General features: G+C 53.5%; 1 long non-coding RNA gene across 1 annotated transcript; it reads left to right on the forward strand.

Moving 5' to 3' along the window:
* The first annotated feature begins 14,657 nt into the window (after positions 1-14,657).
* LOC135977155 (uncharacterized) lies at positions 14,658-18,432 on the forward strand. The gene is made up of 3 exons (XR_010594507.1): positions 14,658-16,247; positions 16,345-16,402; positions 17,055-18,432. It is a non-coding gene; the product is annotated as an uncharacterized LOC135977155 (long non-coding RNA).
* The last annotated feature ends 3,612 nt before the right edge of the window (positions 18,433-22,044 follow it).

The raw sequence follows: 22,044 nt of genomic DNA on the forward strand, positions 1-22,044 counted from the left end.
TGCCGGGGGGATGAGGGGGGAGGGGCCGGGGGAGTCCCCGGGCTGTGCCTGGGGGATGAGGGTGGAGGGGCCGGGGGAGTCCCCGGGCTGTGCCTGGGGGATGAGGGGGGAGGGGCCGGGTCAGTCCCTGGGCTGTGCCTGGGGAATGAGGGGGGAGGGGCCGGAGGAGTCCCCGGGCTGTGCCTGGGGGATGAGGGGGGAGGGGCCGGAGGAGTCCCCGGGCTGTGCCTGGGGGATGAGGGAGAAGGGGCCGGGTCAGTCCCCGGGCTGTGCCTTGGGGATGAGGGGGGAGGGGCCGGGTCAGTCCCCGGGCTGTGCCTGGGGGATGAGGGGGGAGGGGCCGGAGGAGTCCCCGGGCTGTGCCTGGGGGATGAGGGGGGAGTCCCTGGGCTGTGCCTAGGGGATGAGGGGGGAGTCCCTGGGCTCTGCAGGGGGATGTGGGGGAAGGGCCGGGGGAGTCCACGGGCTGTGCCTGGGGGATGAGGGGGGAGGGGCCGGGTCAGTCCCTGGGCTGTGCCTGGGGGCTTGGCCGGGAGGGGGGGGGTGGGACGGCCGGGGGAGTCCCCGGGCTGTGCCTGGCGGAGGAGGGGGGAGGGTCCGGGGGAGTCCCCGGGCTGTGCCTGGGGGATGAGGGGGGGAGGGGCCGGGGGAGTCCCCGGGCTGTGCCTGGGGGATGAGGGGGGAGTCCCTGGGCTCTGCAGGGGGATGTGGGGGAAGGGCCGGGGGACTCCCCGGGCTGGGCCTGGGGGATGAGGGAGGTGGGGGCGGGTCAGTCCCTTGTCTGTGCCTGGGGGATTGGCGGGGGCGGGGGAGGGCTGGGTGAGTCCCCGGGCTGTGCCTGGGGGATGAGGGGGAGGGGCCGGGTGAGTCCCCGGGCTGTGCCTGGGGGATGAGGGGGGAGTCCCTGGGCTGTGCCTGGGGGATGTGGGGGAAGGGCCGGGGGAGTCCCCGAGCTGTGCCTGGGGGATGAGGGTGTAGGGGCCAGAGGAGTTCCCAGGCTGTGCCTGAGGGATGAGGGGGGAGGGGCCGGCTGTGCCTGGGGGATGAGGGGGGAGGGGCCGGGGGAGTCCCCGGTTGTCCCTGGGGGATGAGGGGGAGCGGCCAGGGGAGTTCCCGGGCTGTTCCTGGGGGATGAGGGGGGAGTCCCTGGGCTGTGCCTGGGGGATGAGGGGGGAGGGGCCGGGGGAGTCCCCGGGCTGTGCCTGGGGGATGAGGAGGGAGGGGCCGGGGGAGTCCCTGGGCTGTGCCTGGGGGATGAGGGGGGAGGGGCCGGGTCAGTCCCTGGGCTGTGCCTGGGGGATGAGGGGGGAGGGGCCGGAGGAGTCCCCGGTTGTGCCTGAGGGATGAGGGGGGAGGGGCCAGGGGAGTTCCCGGGCTGTGCCTGGGGGATGAGGGGGGAGTCCCTGGGCTGTGCCTGGGGGATGAGGGGGGAGGGGCCGGGGGAGTCCCCGGGCTGTGCCTGGGGGATGAGGAGGGAGGGGCCGGGGGAGTCCCTGGGCTGTGCCTGGGGGATGAGGGGGGAGGGGCCAGGGGAGTCCCTGGGCTGTGCCTGGGGGATGAGGGGGGAGTCCCCGGGCTGAGCCAGGGGGATGAGGGAGGAGGGGCCAGGTCAGTCCCCCGGCTGTGCCTGGGGGATGAGGGGGGAGGGTCGGGTCAGTCCCCGAGCTGTGCCTGGGGGATAAGGGGGGTGGGGGCGGGTCAGTCCCTGGGCTGTGCCTGGGGGATGAGGGGGGAGGGGCCGGGGGAGTACCAGGGCTGTGCCTGGGGGATGAGGGGGGAGGGGCCAGGGGAGTACCAGGGGTGTGCCTTGGGGATAAGGGGGGAGGGGCCGGGTCAGTCCCCGGGCTGTGCCTGGGGGATGAGGGGGGTGGGGGCGGGTCAGTCCCTGGGCTGTGCCTTGGGGATTGGCGGGGAGGGCTGGGTGAGTCCCCGGGCTGTGCCTGGGGGATGAGGGGGGAGGGGCCGTAGGAGTCCCCGGTTGTGCCTGGGGGATGAGGGGGGAGGGGCCGGGGGAGTTCCCGGGCTGTGCCTGGGGGATGAGGGGGGAGTCCCTGGGCTGTGCCTGGGGGATGAGGGGGGAGGGGCCGGGGGAGTCCCCGGGCTGTGCCTGGGGGATGAGGAGGGAGGGGCCGGGGGAGTCCCTGGGCTGTGCCTGGGGGATGAGGGGGGAGGGGCCAGGGGAGTCCCTGGGCTGTGCCAGGGGGATGAGGGGGGAGTCCCTGGGCTGTGCCAGGGGGATGAGGGGGGAGTCCCCGGGCTGTGCCTGGGGGATGAGGGGGGAGGGGCCGGGTGAGTCCCCGGGCTGTGCCTGGGGGATGAGGGGGGAGGGGCCGGGTGAGTCCCCGGGCTGTGCCTGGGGGATGAGGGGGGAGTCCCCGGGCTGAGCCAGGGGGATGTGGGGGAAGGGCCGGGGGAGTCCCCGGGCTGTGCCTGGGGGATGAGGGAGGAGGGGCCAGGTCAGTCCCCCGGCTGTGCCTGGGGGATGAGGGGGGAGGGTCGGGTCAGTCCCCGAGCTGTGCCTGGGGGATAAGGGGGGTGGGGGCGGGTCAGTCCCTGGGCTGTGCCTGGGGGATGAGGGGGGAGGGGCCGGGGGAGTACCAGGGCTGTGCCTGGGGGATGAGGGGGGAGGGGCCGGCGGAGTACCAGGGCTGTGCCTTGGGGATAAGGGGGGAGGGGCCGGGTCAGTCCCCGGGCTGTGCCTGGGGGATGAGGGGGGTGGGGCGGGTCAGTCCCTGGGCTGTGCCTTGGGGATTGGCGGGGAGGGCTGGGTGAGTCCCCGGGCTGTGCCTGGGGGATGAGGGGGGAGGGGCCGGGGGAGTCCCCGGGCTGTGCCTGGGGGATGAGGGGGGAGGGGCCGGGGGAGTCCCCGGGCTGTGCCTGGGGGATGAGGGGGGAGGGGCCGGGGGAGTCCCCGGGCTGTGCCTGGGGGATGAGGGGGGAGGGGCCGGGTGAGTCCCCGGGCTGTGCCTGGGGGATGAGGGGGGAGGGGCCGGAGGAGTCCCCGGGCTGTGCCTGGGGGATGAGGGAGAAGGGGCCGGGTCAGTCCCCGGGCTGTGCCTTGGGGATGAGGGGGGAGGGGCCGGAGGAGTCCCCGGGCTGTGCCTGGGGGATGAAGGGGGAGGGGCCGGGGGAGTCCCCAGGCTGTGCCTGGGGGATGAGGGGGAGGGGCCAGGGGAGTTCCCGGGCTGTGCCTGGGGGATGAGGGGGGAGTCCCTGGGCTGTGCCTAGGGGATGAGGGGGGAGTCCCTGGGCTCTGCAGGGGGATGTGGGGGAAGGGCCGGGGGAGTCCCCGGGCTGGGCCTGGGGGATGAGGGGGGAGGGGCCGGGTCAGTCCCTGGGCTGTGCCTGGGGGAGGAGGGGGGAGGGTCGGGTCAGTCCCCGGGCTGTGCCTGGGGGATGAGGGGAGTGGGGGCGGGTCAGTCCCTTGTCTGTTGCTGGGGGATTGGCGGGGGCGGGGTAGGGCTGGGTGAGTCCCCCGGCTGTGCCTGAGGGATGAGGGGGGAGGGGCCGGGGGAGTCCCCGGGCTGTGCCTGGGGGATGTGGGGGAAGGGCCAGGGGAGTCCCCGGGCTGTGCCTGGGGGATGTGGGGGAAGGGCCGGGGGAGTCCCCGGGCTGTGCCTGGGGGATGTGGGGGAAGGGCCAGGGGAGTCCCCGGGCTGTGCCTGGGGGATGTGGGGGAAGGGCCGGGGGAGTCCCCGGGCTGTGCCTGGGGGATGAGGGGGGAGGGGCAGGGTCAGTCCCTGGGCTGTGCCTGGGGGATGACGGGGAGGGGCCGGGGGAGTCCCCGGGCTGTGCCTGGGAGCTCCAGCTGCCCTTAGGGAGTCTGGGGATATTCTGGCTCTGGAGGCCGTGCCTGGGGGACTCCTCATGCCGTCGTTCTCCCTCCTCCAGAGCCATAGGTCAGCCAGGCTGTGGCCAGTCCTGCTCTGGGCTGCACAGCTGCTGCCTTCCCAACTTGGCCCTGGGGAGCTCCTGTGCACGGGCTCCGCGGAAGAGCTGGGCTCAGGGCTGGGATGTTTGGTTCCTGGATCTTGGCCCTTGGGGAGGAGGGGTGGCCCAGGGTGGGATGGACAGCTGGGATCCCGGGTGGGGAGGGGTGAGCTGCCCTGTCTGTGCTGGGAGGGGCTGGCCAATCCATCAGCCAGCACAGGGCAGGGAACGACTGGAGGGGAGCCCCCAGCACGGAGGGCAGCTCTGTGCAGCTCCCAGGTGGTGCAGCAGGGCTCAGCACTGCTAGGGCCCTGCCTGCGAGCCCCTCCGCCCCCATCGCTGGGTGCTCTGCCTGGTCCCTCACTGCTGCTCTCCCCACAGGACCCCTCACTTCTCAACAACCGGGTGCTGCTGCACCACGCCAAGGCTGGGACAGTCATCGCCCGCCAGGGGGACCAGGTAGGTGCCAGGGGGTGCCAGTGCCCAGCAGCCACGGGGTGACACTGGTAGCAGGTGCTCTGAGCTGGTGCTGCTGTTGTCTCTTGGCAGCTGGGGCCTGATCCCCACTGCCCTGCAGCAGCCCCAGTGTGGAGTGGGCAGGACATGCTGCCTGCTGGGGTGGGGGCACCTCACCCACTCTGCACCGGTGCTGATGGCTGCATGAGGAGCAGGGCAGTGGGGCTGCCAAGCTGCCTGGAGAGGCTCACGAACGTGTGTGCCAACGTCAGGGCAGACTGTACAAACCAGGGCACAAACCCCAAACAGGCTCTGTGCTCTGTAAAGATTTCACCAAGTAACAAGCGTGAACTCCTAAAGCACCATAACAGCCTTACCATGAGTCACAGAGAGTCCTTGGCTGCACCTGACTCTAGCTTGCCACCCAGGCAAGCCGGCCTTTGTGACAGATGAGCCCTTACACCAAGAATCACAGCAGTATTCAGGTTACTCCCTCACCCAACGGACTAGTCACTTACCCCTGGTCAGTTGTACCTCAGATCTCAAACCACAGACAATGCTTGTAGCCATCCTGTGATACTAACTAAAGATTTATTAAGTAGGGAAAAGAAGTGAGACTTATTCACTAGGTGAAGGCAGGTAACAGACGCACACAAGTGAGGTACAGTCAGGTTCCAAAAGGCAGTAGAAGCTGCTGTAATGTGCAAGTTCTAGACCAGGGGGGCCGTGAACCCTGGGGGCCGTGAACCCTCAAGGGGTTGCAAGCTTATTACCTGGGAGGTTGTAAGCTGTCAGCCTCCACCCCAAGCCCTGCTTCGCCTCCAGCATTTATAATAGTTTGAAATATAAGAAATGTTTTGAATTGATAAGGGGGGTGCACTGATAGGCTTGCTGTGTGAACGGGGTCACCAATACAAACGTTTGAGAACTGCTGCTCTATGCGACCTTCAGGACTAACCCAAGCTAAGTTGCTTGGGGATCCCTTGCTTATGCTTCGAAATCTTGCCCTCCCTGAATGCCAACCCCGGGAGTGATACAGATCTTTCCAGTCAGGCCTTATTTCCTTGCCCCAGAGCTCACACAGATGGAACGAGTGTCGGTCGGTGCTTGGCTCCCCCTTCATGGGTGTGTCTGGGGGCGGGGTGTGTGTGGGATCAAGGAAGTTGAGTTACACAATAAGAGGTTTACAATGCAAACGCTTGATGTAACTACACCAGGGGCTCCAGTGATGTGATAAGTGAGATCAGCATCCTACAAGCATTTCAGCATTTCTGAACACCAAACACATTCGCATCAACTTCACATCTATTCTAACAGTGCGAACACACTGGTGAGCCAGCCTGGTTCCCGGCTCTGCGTTTGTCAGTGTTCAGTGAGGCCTGGGGGCCTTGGCATGAGCTGGCACCTGGTCTGCCAGCGTCACAGGGCCTTGCTGCTTCCTCAGTCTCTCACGCTGAGTCCCTCCTTGTGGAGGTCAATGGCACTGTGGCCATAGGTGCTGACTTCTGCTGGCGCCGGTGGGTGCTGCCACCCTCTGCGCCCAGCCCTGTCCCGACTCCACCATTGCCCTGCTCCCTCCCGCCCATGCCCTGTCCCCATTCAAACCCCTTCCCCAAAGTCCCTGCCCTAACTCTGCCCCTATTCCAACCCCTTCGCCAAATCCCCTGCCAACCCCCGCCTCCTCCCCTGAGCGCGCCGCATTCCCGCTCCTTCCCCTCCCTCCTGGAGCTTGTTACGCTGCGAAACAGCTGTTTTGTGGTGGCAAGTGCTGGGAAGTAGGTGGAGGAGCAGGGACGCGGCGCACTTAGGGGAGCAGGCAGAGGTGGAGGTGAGATGGGGCGGGGAGGGAAGCTTGGCAGCGCCCTCGCCAGAGGTTCCCTGTGCACCCCCCCCCCCCCGGGGCTACATGCCTATTGGGCAGGTGGGATGGCAGCCCCCTCCTGTTTGTTCCCCCCCCCCCGGGTGCTGGGCCTAAGGCCTAGGAAACATTAAACCCCTGCACAGCTGGAATGGGGAGGGGTTGGTTTCCATGGAGCTGGGGGAATTTATGCTGGGCTGTGGCTCTGCCAAGGTTAGTGTGTGCTCCAGAGAGTTCAGGCTCAGCCGGAGCTGTAGGCTGTCCCCCAGGTCTCCTGGCCGCCTATCTGTGGGTGCGCACCTTGGGGGCAGGCCTGCCCCTCACCCTGGTGCTGGGTCTGACGTTCCTCTCTATCCTCCGCCCCCACCCCCCAACAGGACGTCAGCCTTCACTTCGTGCTGTGGGGCTGCCTGCATGTCTACCAGCGCATGACTGACAAGGCGGAGGATATGTGCCTCTTTCTGCCGCAGCCTGGAGAGATGGTGGGCCAGCTGGCTGTGCTGACCGGGGAGCCCCTCATCTTCACCATCAAGGCCAAGCGTGACTGCACCTTCCTCAAGATCTCCACGTCGGACTTCTACGAGTTGGTGTCCCCCTTCCCCTCCACATCCTGTGGGCAGGGTCTGCCCACCTCCCACCCCACTTCCATCTAGGTTGGTGGCCTGGGTCAGATTGGGGCCAGTGCTCCCTAGAGGGGAAAGGCACCGTGTCCCATTCCCCACCCCCATAAACCAGCCAGTCCCCTGCCCTGGGCTGGATTGGAGCTGCCTCCCCCTAGAGGGGAAAGGCCCCATGTCCCAGACCTCCAATTGTGCACCTGTTGCATGGGCCTGGATTCTCCTGCCCTGGGCTGTGATCTGTCCTGGTGACATGTTTTCTTGTCTGGCTCTGTTCCAGAGGAGGTGGGTGACTCAGGGAGGGGGCGGCTGCAGTCAGCAGCGCACTGGCAGCAACGGGGCCACCTGTGCACTGACGAGCTGCCCACTCTCTCCCCAGGATCATGCGGGAACAGCCCAGTGTGATGCTGAGTGTTGCCCATACTGTGGCCACCCGCATGTCCCCATTCGTGCGCCAGATGGACTTTGCCATCAACTGGATGGCAGTGGAGGCCGCACGGGCCTTGTACAGGAGAGTGAAGCCTGTGCTGGGGGGTGGGGAGGTGCTTGGAGACCCTGGCTGGGGAACCCCAGCTTCTCCGCCTAGCCCAGGGCACAGCTGGGACCAACTCTCCCTGCTGTGTTTAACCCCTTCCACGCCAGGGTAATGGGCACCCCTGTTACTCTCAGCCTCGTCTATGCCCTTCCTGCAGCAAAAATGACTCAGGCATCCCAGCGCTCTGGGCGGGCGCTGTCCAGGCCAGCAGCTGTGCTGTTTCCAGAGGGGCCCGGCGAGACCTGACCAGCTGCCGCTGACCCCTCCATGGGACTCAGGTTTTCACCTGGGCTGACCTGACTTCAACCCCTTCCTGGCTGCAGGTGTTGGATTGAGAGCAGCCCTGGTGCTCTGGGGATGGGGGCGTCCCAGCCCAGGGTGGATGCCAGCTGGGGCTGTCCGACTCGCCACTCATTGCATGTGCTCTTGCAGCCTAGGTGGTAGGGGACGCTCTAGTTCTAGGGCTGGAGGAACCCAGCCCTGGGGAACCTAGGTCCTGCAGGGTAGCTCCATTGGGAGGGGACTTGCAGAAGGAAGTAGAGCTCCATGTGAACACACAAGTGACACAAGCAGCACATTGATAGAATTACAGACCCCCGCCCCTCCCAGAAGAGTAACCCTAATCAATGAGCCTACCCCAAAGTAACGGGCATATCTGGTAACAGCATGCAAAAAGCCTGTCTCCTTCCGCAGGAAAGTTGGATCCCATGTTGGTTAATGCTGCTGGGAGATTGCTTTAGGTGAAAAAACGCTGTAATAATTGATTTTAGCCTGTTAATGTTAAATTTAGATTTTCATTTTATATGTAACCAGTTCTGTTTCCATTATCCTGACTCAGTACCTCTTAAATCTTAATCTTTGATAATAAATTTAGGATTGTTCCACTATACATATATCTCATTGCTGCGAGGTTATAAAAGGTCTGATCCTGAGCTGTACCACTAAGCTGTTTGGATTCTGTTCCCTGGTAATTTCTGTGAGTGTCCTGTGACAGTTACCCGATGCTACTGGGGGACACTTTCAGAGGAGCTTGGGGGCTGCGGTGCAACTACTGTTACCGTTCAAGGCAGAGCAAGGGCTGGCAGAGCCCTGTGGAGATTGGTAGGATGGCTAACAGACCGGTGATGTTATGCTTGACTGGATATCAGCTCCCTGAGAAAATCTTCCTCTCGCCAGATGGGTAAGAAGGTGACTCAGAGCCTGGGCACCCCAAGAAAGCTGCACACATACCCCTGTAACCTGCTTTCCCTCCTCCAGGGGCCTCTTTATCTTAGCCAAACCTCAAATATGTTCAAACCGTGTTCAAATATGTTAAGGACTGTTACAAAGAGGACCCTGATCAACTGTTCTCCATGTGCACTAGAAGTAGGAGAAGTAGGAATCAACTTAATCTGCAGCAAGGGAGATTTAGGTTAGATATTAGGAAAAACTTTCTCACTATAAAGATAGATAAGCTCTGGAATAGGCCTCAAAGGGAGGTTGTGGAATCCCCATCATTGGAGGTTTTTAAGAACCCATTAGACAAAGAGCTGTCAGGGACGGTTTAAGTATAGTGCCAGACGGCATCTTTCTAGGACCCTTCCAGCCCTACATTTCTAGGATTCTCTGAACTGTGGAGTTTAACTGGTGAGCCCCACAGTGAACTGACCCTGCAGCGTTCACCCAGCTCTAGTCCAATGTGAATTATTAACAAGATGAGTTGGTCCCTGATATGGAGAAGTCACAAGACCAGTGAGCACAGCAGGACATACCCTATCAGAGATACCCAATGACAGTCGTTCCCTTGTAGTGCAGTGGGGGAAGCCAGGGAATCCAGTGGTTCCTCTCAGATAAAGTTTTGCAGTACACAAATAGGGACTTGGAAAAGCAGAGATGCCTTCCCTTGCCCACTATTCCAGGCACCTATCCTAAGTCTGTAAGTAAACAGACGCAGTTCACAGATAGCCTTCTGACCCAGGAATAGACCAGACAGGAGGGAGGATAACTCACCAGAACACAGTCCATTCCACTTACAACCCAGAATTCATCAGCAACACTGAATTCCCAGAAAAACAAAGATGAGAATATGATTAAGAACCAGACCCCAGATCACTAACTGCAGGGATTAGATCTAGCTTTGTGGGTGTCACAGACTCACAGATCGTGCCCACTCGTGGCCCTGTGCGGTCCGTGCGGGTTAGGGGGGGCACCCCTTTCAGTGAGACAGCCCTTCTCAGGGGTCCACTCTCTCTCAGGGTTAGGCCCCTCCACCTCCTGGAGCCGCACCTCTCTGAGCCTTAGCACGTCTGTCTCTCGCCGTGGGCCCCCTCAGGGAGTCCACTCGCTCTGGACCCCCTGGGGCCTCCCTCCCCCTGAAGGGGATGATGCAACCCTGTTCTCTAGACCATAGTGACTCTCAGCCAGCGTAAAACAGGAGGGTTTATTGAGCATTGAACACAGCACAGGAAACACTCAGGGCCTCAGGCCTGACCTCCCTCAGCCCAGTACATCCCAGTCTCCTTGCATCCAGGTGGGCTCTGCCTGCCCCTCCTCTCCAGCCCCGAGCCCCCCTGCTTCCCAGCTGCATCTGAGATAACCGGCCCCAAGCCCCCCTCTGTCCATTGTCTTCTCTCCAGGTAAACAGGGTCGTCTGGGCCTCCTTTCCTCTCTGCCCTCCTCTGGCTGGAACCGGCTGGTTGGGTCATGGGGTCCTCTCTTCACGGCCCATTGTCCTCCCACTGGCTAGAACCGGCTGTGACTCCTCATCTGGGTCTCTGGGTCATCAGGTCAGCGGTCGCTGGGGTGTCCATCCTCCAGGCCATCGGCTGGGGTCCCAAGTTCCCTCTCCGGTCCTCTGTAACAACAGACTCCCTCTCCCCTCACCTCGTTAAACCAGTAACACCCAGGGGCACTGAGTCCCACTCCCTCTGCATGCAAACCATTGGAAAACCACGAAAATATAAGAAAATCCCCCATTTCGTCACAGTGGGGATCCTGGAAGAGTGGTTAGAAACCCCAGAGAGGCACTGAACTGAGGTCTTCTTCCATCTCTGCAGAGAAAGGGTAAGGGAGGAAGCCCCCACATCATGGTTACAGTGGACATGCAGGAAGCCCCAATTTCTCTGAAAGAAGAAATCAGGCCTCTGAGCAATTGAAACAGATTCTTCAAACTGTTTAGTAGGAAATGTGGGCACAATAAATCCAAAATCTGGAGCTGGGTTATTTACATATGACGTTGTTTGGGAGATACTTGGCCAGCACCTGAAAAAGAAATGTGAAGAGTCATGAGTATTTGTCCAGTGCTCCTTAATACACATAAACAGAGTGGCGAATACTAGGGAATACCAATATGATAACATGGACCGGGAATAAGCTGCTGGATACGGTATAGAAAGCAAACACCAACACAGGAAACACTACAAGATTAGGGGAACCCATATTACTTAATATAGTCGCTCTTGAATGAGCGGAATGGGTCAATTCAGCAGGGGTCTCTATTGATTTCCTTCCAATATTCAACTCTTACAGGAACATTATCTCCCCATTGAGAGCTATAAGCAATAACATCCCAGACTCCCTCTGCCTTTCGCCCTCCTCTGCTAACTGCTGCCTGGTGAATCCCCACAGGCCCTGAACCCGGGGGACAGTAAACTGGAGAACGAGGTGGTGATGGAGACTAGAAGCCTGACCATTCAGTGACCTTTTTCTGTGAGGTGGAGGATCATAGTAGCTAACTTTGGAGGATGAGTTCTATCTGCTGAGCGCCTTCTCTGAAGGGCAGAGCATCCTTATCTCCCAATAACATCAGTGGGAGTTTGAGAACACTCAGCAACTCATAGGATTGGGCAATACAAATATAAAGGCCTTGGGTGGCTAAAGTTAAGCACTAAAATCTGCAGTTAGATGCCTAAATACTCATTATAGCCACCTGCAGAGGTGCTGATTAAATCTCTATCAGCATTGTGGTGTTTAAAATAGATATTTGAAAAACAAGGGGAATGATGTTTAAAGGCATATTTGTCCTTCGGTTGACATCAGACAACTTTATGCCAGGTGACTGGATTTTCCAAACCTGGATACCTAAACTTTGACTCCTAACAATCACATGTAGGTGCAGAAATAGGGGTGGGGTCAGTTGTAAAATCACCTTTTTGCTGCCCTATGTTGCAGTGGAGCAGGACAAAGTAGCCATAAAGCTGCCCTAAGAGGTAGCTAGGAATTCCCCAGCATGTGCAAATCCCTAACACACAGAACTAGCCTATATAGTGTACAGCCAGTGTAGCTGGCTGAATGTCACCAACTCCTAGCTTCCCACCCAAGTATATGGGGTGTGAGCTGGAAACAGAAGATGGCACACACAGTGTGCGTTGCGCTACAGCAACCTCCAGTGCAGCAATGGCTGTTTCAAGACAGCATAATTTAGAACAACCCAGAGTCTAGCTCTCACTTACTCTCACTCATGCTCATCACCCCAATCGGGGTATGGGCCGCCAACCACACATCTCCAGAGTCCTCTGTCCTGGGCCATTTGATCTAGCTGGTTCCAGGTATAGCCCATTTTTATGCTATCAGCCTGAAGGTCGCGTCGCCAGGTGTTTCTTGGATGGCCTCTTTTCCGCTTGCCTTGGGGGTTCCACCGCAATGCCTGTCTAGTGATGTTGGTTGGCTGCTTGCGTAGTGTGTCTCCTATCCAGTCCCACCTTCTCCTTCTAATTTGTTCATCTGCTGGAAGTTGACAGGTGCTCTCCAAGAGGTAGATGTTGCTGATGGTGTCTGGCCAGCGGATCTGGAGAATCCTTCTAAGGCAACTATTTATGAAGGTCTGGATCTTCCTGGTGGTTGTTTTAGTTGTCCTCCAGGTTTCAGCTCCATACAATAAAACTGATTTCACATTGGAGTTGAACAGTCTAATCTTTGTTGCCAAAAAGACAGCTCTCTGGAGCTCCAGACGTTCTTGAGTTGTAAGAAAGCTGCTCTTGCCTTACCGATCCTTGCCTTGATGTCTGCGTCCGTGCCACCCTGTTGGTCAATGATGCTGCCTAGGTAGGTGGAGGACTGCACTTCTTCCAGAGGGCTTCCATTCAGTGTGACTGGGTCATTACTGATGGAGTTAATCTTGAGGATCTTGGTCTTGTCCTTGTGGATGTTGAGGCCAACCTGTGATGACATGGCTGCCACTACGTTGGTCTTCTCTTGCATCTGCTGTTTGCTATGCGAAAGGAGTGCAAGGTCGTTGGCAAAGTCCAGGTCATCAAGCTGAGTCCACATCGTCCACTGGATTCCATTCCTGCGCTCATAAGTGGATGTCTTCATAATCCAATCAATGACAAGGAGAAAGAGAAATGGTGACAATAAACATCCTTGTCTAACTCCGGTTTGCACCTGGAAGCTGTTCATAAGCTGCCCTCCATGGATCACTCTACAGTGTATGCCGTCATATAAGTTCTTAATCAAGTTGACCACCTTTGCTGGGCTGCCATAGTGCCGAAGGAGCTTCCAGAGAGTCTCTCGATCCACGCTATCGAATGCTTTCTCACAGTCAACAAAGTTGATGTACAACAAGGAGTTCCACTCCATGGACTGCTCGACTATGATGCGGAGTCTAGAGCTCAGGAGTATTTCAGGATCTGGGCCGGGTACTTGGCTGTTACTACAGTAATGACCCCTGAGCAAACAGTATAATAAACATGCTTATCACTGAGCTTGTCCAGAGGCTACAAGTCCATCAGAATGACTAGATGTCCTGATGTGTAATAACGCTTTGAGTGATAAAAATCAACCCAGGCTACTTTACAGGGCCTCATCCTTCTTTCACTTACAGCATCTCAGCAGTAGTACAACGGCTAATACTGCCCAGTATTATAGTTGCCTCTCTCTTCTTCCAATTTTGAGTGAGTAGTATAAGGGCCCTACTGTCAATCAAACATTAACCCCACACCTTGACCCAATAGGCCTGCCCTCCGGTCACTGGAAGTCCCACCCCATGGGGGGGTATTACTTCTGGGGTCAAGGCGGACACATGACTAGAAGCAAGGTGTGTCATGTGACCCCTCTAAGAACTCCTCCCTCTGTTCTCTACCAATCAGGAGGGGTTTCAGCCACTGGAGACCACCCCGAGAGGAGATTTGACAATTGGGGGGAATTCTGGGGTGGGGTGACCAGTCCGGAAGTGGTTCATGTGACCCTTCTAAGAACTCCTCCCAACACTCTCTACCAATCGCGATGGGTTTCGGCTGCAGAGGATTGCCCCAAAAGGAGATCTGACCAAAATAGGGCAGGTTCTGGGATGGGGTGAACCACCCAGAAGAGGGTCGTGTGACCCATCTAAGAACTCCTTCCAATGCCCTCTGCCAATCAGAATGCAGCACCATCACCCCATAAGTCCCGGCGCTGGGCAGAGGAGGCCATCTCTTACCAAGAAGACATGTTTTAGAAATTATGGCAAGACTGAGAGGAAACATGGGAGTCCTTTACCACCCCCGTGAGAACTTTGGACTTTGTTTTAACTCTGAGGACCTTTGGACTTGTGTGGAGAAAGCGCTACAGCAGCGACAATTCCGAAGAGGATGAGGGAGCAGCCGAGGGGATTCCTTTGGCCCAGCTATTGATGAATATGCCAGAAGCCGAACCCGAAGCCCAACCGCTCATGAGACACCCCGCTGAGCATGGTGGCCTCTCGTCGTCCATCACCCTGAAGGAGGAAGGTGATCATGGCTTTGGGGAGTCACCGGTGGACAAGGTGAACGGAAAAGATGTCGCGCAGGTAAATGAATGATTAAGAAGTGACGGTCGATGATGGGGTGTAATGGGGTTAGGAACCTGGGGTTGTGTAAATCTAAAAACAAGCAGTGGGAACTTACACTTGTTTCTTGTCTGAAAATCTCTCGACAGCTCGACGATGCCTTTCTAGAGGACTGGAGGCCCTGGTCAGCATTGCATCAAGCAGCGAAGATGAACCCCGAGGATGATGGCTATGAGGAGTTTAGGAGGAGGCTTGGGATAGAACTCACTGAGCCAGTGCCACGTCGTGAGCGTGAAAAAGTTATGCGGACTATTGTACGCGTTGCTGTTTATGCCATTCTTAATCACTGTCTTAGGGAGAAGCTTTTTGAAGCTTGTGAGGGCTGTGTCATAGATGCGCCAGCCCAACGGCACCATGACTGTGTGACTTGGACTTCAATGAATGTAAACTGCAAACTCCGGGGCCTGTGTGCTGAGCTGTGTTTGGAAAGCTTATTGAACACTATTATTGCCATAGGTTATGCTATGCAATGTCTGTGCCTAACCCAAGAACAGTTAGCACAAGGGGTGACCTTGATAAATGCTGTGCAATTCAGTGGAGACCCTGGCCACATTTTAAAGAAAATGCCCAAACTGGAAAATGCCTGCTTGCAGCGTTATATTGACCGTCTGGGCCGCAGTAAAAGTGACAGAGTCCTGCTTAAGAAAAAGACTATTTGTAAGAAATCTAAAAGGATTAAGTTAGAGAATGGTGAGGGGACAAACAGGCAATATCAAACTTGGTAGCTGTAAATTTAAAAAAAATCTATTGAAAAGGGCTTTGTGACTATCTGTGTTTCTGTTAGAAGGTCTCTGGCCCTTAAGTGAGCTAAAAGTTTTGATGGAACATCTTGGTTTGTTTTCAAGGAGCTGTATGTCTTTTCAATTTAAAAAAAATGGTTTGTGAGAACCTAGCTCTTGTGTCTTTGTGTAAAAGAGACACATTTACAGCAAAAAGCTGAAATGTATGTTGTGGGAAGGGAAAAAATCCTAAAAATGTGTTCCTGAAGTTCTTTTCCACAACTCACCACCAGATGTCAGGGCAGAGCTCATCCTGACTCTGCTTACACCAGTCAAACAAACAGAGATGGTTCAGACATGTGTTTGAGTACAATAGAGTTGACTCATCTTGTTGAACTGAATAGTTTTAATCACACCCCCACTGAATAGCGAAGGTAATTATGATTACTTACCCATGTTGCCATAGGGATAAATTTGATTGGGGTGCACCCATAGTAAGGGAGGTGGCTAGGCAAGTTCTGATTAATATGAAATGAAATAAAACCTCAGGAATTCGCTATTGGACAGTTTAAATATAACCCCTGGAGTTGGTAGAGCACTATTAGTTAAAATGTCCCAGGAGTTGGCAGAACTCTATTGGGCAGATTAAATATGACCCCAGGAGTTGTTTGAATGCTATGGGTCACTCTTTCTAGCAATTCAATGCCATTAAATGTTTAAAATAATATATTTACCAAAAACAAAAAACAAAAAACCAACCCACACACAAGCATCTAACCCAAAACTGAAATGTTTCAAGGGTTCACAAACCTTCACCATGCTTTAGAACAAGCATTTGCTCTAAACACAATCAAACATTTAAAAGCTCTGGGTGTTTATTATGGTTGTGATACAACCATTTTATTTCAAACCCCCACCCCAAACTTTAAGCATGAAAGAAACATGTTTAAAAAAACAAGCCCCAAAGACATGTATTGATATCTGCAAAGGGTCCCCACTTGGGAATGGGGCAGTTCCACTAAGGATTGGGGATTTACTGTTTAATACTGTAAGAAGGCCCTACAGAAAAATGTATTTTAACTAAACGGAAAAAAATGTAGCCAAAAGCACCTCAGTTGTGCAGACAGCTTAATTCCCCCACCCTAGATCACAAAAGGGAATGTTAGGGAGGGGGCCTAAAGTCCTTAAGTATCTATTATTTCAGAGTTGTAGCAATCAAATCAACCTGTTAGCTACTATTTTGAAGTCTGTTTGAAAGAAAGGGTTAGGATGGTATAAAAACCTCAGGTATTTTGGAGACTGTCTTTTTCAACAGAAACTCTCTTGAACAGCTGCTGGACTGCAAGAGGAGGTATGCTCCCTGTTTTTAACTCTGAAAATATATATTATATAATATCAGTCGTTGGCCATGTTGTCTTAGTAAATAATGATGCCTATGTTTATTGCAGTGTGATCTGTTTAGCATGGAACCAGTAACTTTAAATTGCATTTCATCACCAGGCCAAGGTAAAAACCATTTTAACTGTAGTTTTGCTTAATAACTTCAGGTATTACACAGGTTGTATAGGGATTTGGGGGTAATACTAACAAACATTTTTGCTTGTTCTTTAATCCAAAGGCCCAAACACAAATGGGGGGGGGGGGGGGGAGAAGAAACAGAACAAGTATGTGCCTGAAACACTTTATCCTGTAGTAGAAGGTAACTTTCTGCAATTGGCTTTTAAATGCACGTGGATTTATTGAACAGTATTTTGTTGCAAACTGTGTTTTAAACTGTGTGTGCGTGTGTAAAACATAGGTGGGTTTTTTTAAGTATATGGCTGCAAACTGATGGTAATGGTGTGTTTCAAACTAAGAGGGTGGGTTTTTTTCCTGTGCAAAATGGTTTTAAACTGGATTTTAAAAGTTGATTTTAAAAGCAGTTTGGTTTTTATTTTGCAAAATGAGGTGTATTAGAAAAAAATGTGGGTTTGTTGTTTTTTGTTTTAAAGTGGTAGAAATAAACTCAAAACTCCTGTTTGTTGTACAGCCTGAAATGGATTGTTTTGTTTTAAAGCTATGACTTTTTAAATAGAAAAACACTCAAATAAATATTTTATTCTTAAGTTTACAAGACAGTTTCATGTGATTTATAATAATAATATTGTCTGCTCCACAGTACAGTCAAAACATGAGAGACCCTTAGACCAGAGGGTAAACAAGCTTAAAAGAAAAAGAAAAGAGACGGCTGAAAAGAAAATGTCACCAGTATCAGTGACGGATGGATGGATGAAGCCCAGTAAATATATTGTGTTTATTAGTTTGGTTAATTTATGAGGTTTTGTATTTTAAGTAAATGCAAAGGTGTGGGTGAGAAAGATGGTAAAGTTAAGTTTTGTAATATGTTCCTTCCCCCCCAGTCAGGCATGTGCAGCTCTCCTGACAATGTTATAGTCAGAGCTACAGGACACCTCCACCAGAACTGCCAAAGAACCAGAAATCTGCTTTGAGACCTTTAACAAGGCAAAACAGCACAAGAGTGCAGATGAAGCATCAGGGCAGTCCAAACCTCATATGCGTCAAACCCAAGGACAAAACAAAAGACTCTGGTAAAAACCAACCATGCAAACACAACTCCAGTTCCTCAGTGACCACCACTACACCAAGCCCTGAGAAAACTGAGCGAAAAGGCCCACATCACAAACCTGCAGCACGTGCTCTAGGGGTTGTGAACGTGCACAAAAACACACATTCACAAACCCAGAGCATGCGCTCTAGGGGTTGTGAATAAAAAACCCAAGGACTGACAAACCATTCCTTCAACACCATAAGCTCCTCACAGCTCCCCCATAGTCTAGTATTTGGGAAAAGTATGATGGTTCATTCAGAAAACTGATGGACGCAGTATCCTCGGGAGTTCTATAAGAACGGTATTCTAAAAACATTTGGGAAAAATATGACGCTTCGTTCAGAATACTGGTGAATGCTGTATCTTCAGGGGGCCTAAAAGGAAGGAGGGCTGGAAACCACATCAAAAATGTAAAAGCTTTGGCGGGAGACTTTTTGAAAAATACTTCAATTTTTCCAAAGGGTGGCTTTGAGCAGGCATGACTAGTCATGGAAAGGGGCCTGGGTAAAAGGGGCACCCTCAAGGCTACACATCAGCTCGGGTGTAAACAAAAGGGGGGACAGCGCTGGGTGGACAAACAAATGGCTGCCAAAAAGTTCCAGGCTAGGATCGCTGTAAAAATTTTTAAAAGGACTAAAGAGGTAATGAGGGGAAAAAACAAAAAGAGATGCCCCCTACTGGAGGCTCTCAAACTGGCTTGTCAGAAAATGGGGAGGTGGAATCAGACTCTCACGCAGAGTCTGGTTTAGAAAATTCCCCAGAGGGCTCTCTAGATGGGTCCCCATCTACTCCCGATGACCCTCACGGAGGCACCTCGGAGTCTGACTCTCAAATAGCATCTGATGTAGAAAGATGCCACTGATGGTCCCATAGAGGAACCCCCAAGTAACCCTGAAAATACAGAGGGGTATATGGAGAGAGTGAGATGTTGGCAACATGAATTACCTAGATTTGGGGTGGGGGGGAAGGGTCGGTGTATTGTGCAGAATTTCATTTTGTCAATCTTGAGCGAATAAATTCAGCTCAGCAGGTTGTTGAAGCCGTACACAGGGGAATACAGTTAGTGCTCGATGACGTTAATGGTAGGGTAGACCCTGATGATTATGTTCAGCTACGTTTAGAGAACCGTAATTTAACTAACCCTTTGTTTTTGGTCTGAAGAACTAGAGATGAGCTTTCTGCTGAGGATTTCTTAAATCAGACCTCAAAGCTGCTACAGAGCAATAGAGAGTTGCATGTTGATGGGACATTGCGCCTCATTGTGACCGTTGTAAAAACCAGGGGTGGGGGCATTCGTAGAGTATCCTCAGTAGTCAAATCATCCATAAAAAGAGACCATGTTCAGTAGACCTGACTTACACGGGTACCAATCTGTGTTTTGCGGGTGGGCTCTTGGCCTTCATGTCCGACCGTAAACCTAGGGACGTGGAATTGTTAGCCGGGGGCGAGAAAGTTGCATGAGAAACTGGGGTGGTCAGATCAAAAAAAATTATGTTCAGTGACGCAGCAATGTTTGAGCAGCATTTAGGAGTCAACATACAGGTGGTGCTGTATGTGGCGAAAGGTGGATGGGACTTTTTTAAAACGGGGGCCCAGTGTACCCCAAGACTTATTTCATCCTGTTGCATGAGCAGCATTACTATGGGTTTCTGGATGCGAACAAGTTGTTCGGAGCGAAAAATTATTGAGAGTTTTGCCACACGGTGTACAGTCACGACCATTCTTGCAGGTATCGTTGCCACCTCTGCCTGAGCGTAACATGCTCAGACAGCGTGGGCATGCAGCTGAGGTGTCCTAGCTGTAGACTATATTGTCAGTCCAAAGAGCGTTTAGACAGACACATCGACTGTGCATCAAAAAAACTAGTCAAATGCCTGTCTAAAACTTTGTGTGATAAGTGTCAGTCTTACGTGGGCAAGTGGCACAGGTATAAAGGGAGGCGCTGTAAGCAGTGTCAGGCTTTGATCGCTGGTGATGTAGAAGTCACCTCTGTTTTATGGACAGCCTTAGAAAGCCTGAATCCTCAGAAAAGTATATTTTTTATGATTTTGAATAGATGGAGGAGACTGGGTTGCACACTCCCAATTACATTTTCACTATGTCCCTAAAGCTGGAAAAGTCCTGGGAATTTAAGGACAATGAGTGTCTTTCTATGGTTGTTAAGACCTTTATTGGCAAAGAGTTCCAGGACTACACATTCCTAGCGCACAATTCCAAAGGTTACGATGTGTACTTCGTTAGACAGTTACTGAAGGAAAAGATGTGCCTAGAACTGATCACTCAGGATAGTAAACTAATGTGTGTGGAAATTAAGGCCCTGGGCATTCGTTTTATAGACTCTCTTCAAACTTCTTGCCCATGAAGCTTAGCAAGCTCCCGCAGGCGACGGGGTTTGAAGGGTGGAAAGGGTATTTTCCACATTTTTTTAAACACTTGAGAAAATCAAAATTAAGTGGGGCCTATTCCCGGTGTGGAGCACTATGGTGTAGAAAGCATGATGCCCAGGGAAAAAGCAGTGTTTCTCGACTGATATTGGGACCACAGGTACGAGATGTTTGACTTGTAGCAAGAGCTCGCGTACAACTGTCAGCAGGATGTCAAAATTTTGAGACCGGCCCAGACGAACGCTCGGGGCCACCCGTACTTTTTTCACAAAAAGGGATGCCGATACAATACGCAATTTAAAGCCTTCACCTGCACTGCCCATTAAACAGAAGGCGTCTTTACTGTGCGTCAGTTTAATTTTCACATCCACTCCGTTCAAGAAAAGTTTTTCTTGAAAAAAACAGGTCACTGCGTAGCTGACCCAGCAGCTCTACCATCCTGCTCTGGGCTGTCAGCTTTGCAAGCCTCACAAACCCTAGATTCCCGCCATCCAACTCTGTTTCTTCGTGTTGTCCGGTAGCGTCTTTGTAAAACAGGCCAGCGGAAAATTGCGTGTCAAGGGTGGCGTCACTGTAATTGAGCGCCGATTCTATAAAGGCCCTGTAAGGGTAACAGTTGTTGCTTTGGCTTACAAGGCGGTCTCCCAGCGTGACATCCAACTGACTGAAAACAGAGGCCACGGGGTAATTCACCAGGCCCACTTTGGCGTCCATGGTGAGTTCAGTTCCGTCTCCTTTTACAATCTTGCAACATAGATACAGCAGCGTGTTGTTTAAATCCATATAATCAATGCCATTTCCTGTTATAAAAACATCAATGGGGGCAGACTCCGTAACAGCCGATAGAGGTGGCACCTCGATGTAGATGCTTTTCTCAATGCTGGTCTGGGTAGGGGCTATTTGAAACAAGTCTAGTTCGGATTTGGTGCACTCTTCAGACCCGCAGTGAACAAAAGCCATGTTGATTAAAATATCTCTCTTTTACCAGGCGGAGAGTGTCTTCTCTTTCGCCCAGGCTTCCTCTTGGACTTTCGCTTATGGCTGGCCCTGCGCATCAAAGCCCTTCTTTTAAAGGGTATTGAGGGACCTGTGCGTTGCAGGTATGATACATTTCTCTCTCTTCCTCCTTTTAATGTACATCAGCCCCGATCCTTCCTGTGAAGCTGTATTCGAGCTGGTTTGTGTAAAGTGTAAGCATCCTGGTCTGAAAGCCAAGCTGTCTTCTAGTTCAAGTTTTACTATGCTTTTTGGCCACTTGAAAAAGAGGATTCACCGCGCCAAGCTCCCAACTTCCCTGGGGGTGTAATATATTTTCTTTAACAGAGCATAGGTGGAGACATGACTGTTCCCAGTACCATCTTTTACTAACACAAGTATGGAGGGGGACACATTCATATACACACATTTAAATAAGTTTTATTAATTGCCTGGTTTAACACAACCTTTTACAGCTGCCTGTAAAAATGGATGCCATGACCCCTACAATGAGGGAGTCTGATCTGGTTCATTCTTCTATGTTGTCCTTTTCTGGATTTTCCTCTTGAGATCTGTATCTCAGACAGGAGCAAAAACAGCTGATGCATGATATGTTTACTTCCACAGGGCTACCGATGTGCAAGTTCTCAAAGGCCTCTAGAAAGGCATCGTCGAGCTGTTGAGAGATTTTCAGACAAAAAACAGTGTAAGCACCCCACTGCTTGGTTTTAGATTTATGCAATGCCAGGTCGATTCCTAACCCCATTAGACCCCCATGATCAACCGTTGCTTCTTAATCATTCATTTACCTGAGCGACGTCTTTCCTGTTCACCTTGTCCGCTGGTGACTCCCCCAAGCCATGATCCTCTTCCAACTTTAGGGGGGTGGACAATGAGAGGCCGTCACACTCATTGGGGTGCCTCACGAACGTTTGGGTTTTGGGGTTGGGTTCCAAGGTATCTATCAATGGTGGAGTCAAAGGGCCCTCCTTGGAACTGTCACTGCTGTAGCACTTTCTCCATACAAGTCCAAAGGTCCTCGGGGCTAAAACAAAGTCTGAAGTTCTCATGGGGGTGGTAGAGGAGTCCATGTTTCCTCTCAGCCTTTCCACAATTTCTAAAACATGTCTTCTTGGTAAGAGATTGCCTCCTCTGCCCGGTACTGGGACTTATGGGGTGAT

This window comes from Chrysemys picta, chromosome 22 (genome assembly GCF_011386835.1).
Source record: "Chrysemys picta bellii isolate R12L10 chromosome 22, ASM1138683v2, whole genome shotgun sequence".
Taxonomy (NCBI): Eukaryota; Metazoa; Chordata; order Testudines; family Emydidae; genus Chrysemys; species Chrysemys picta.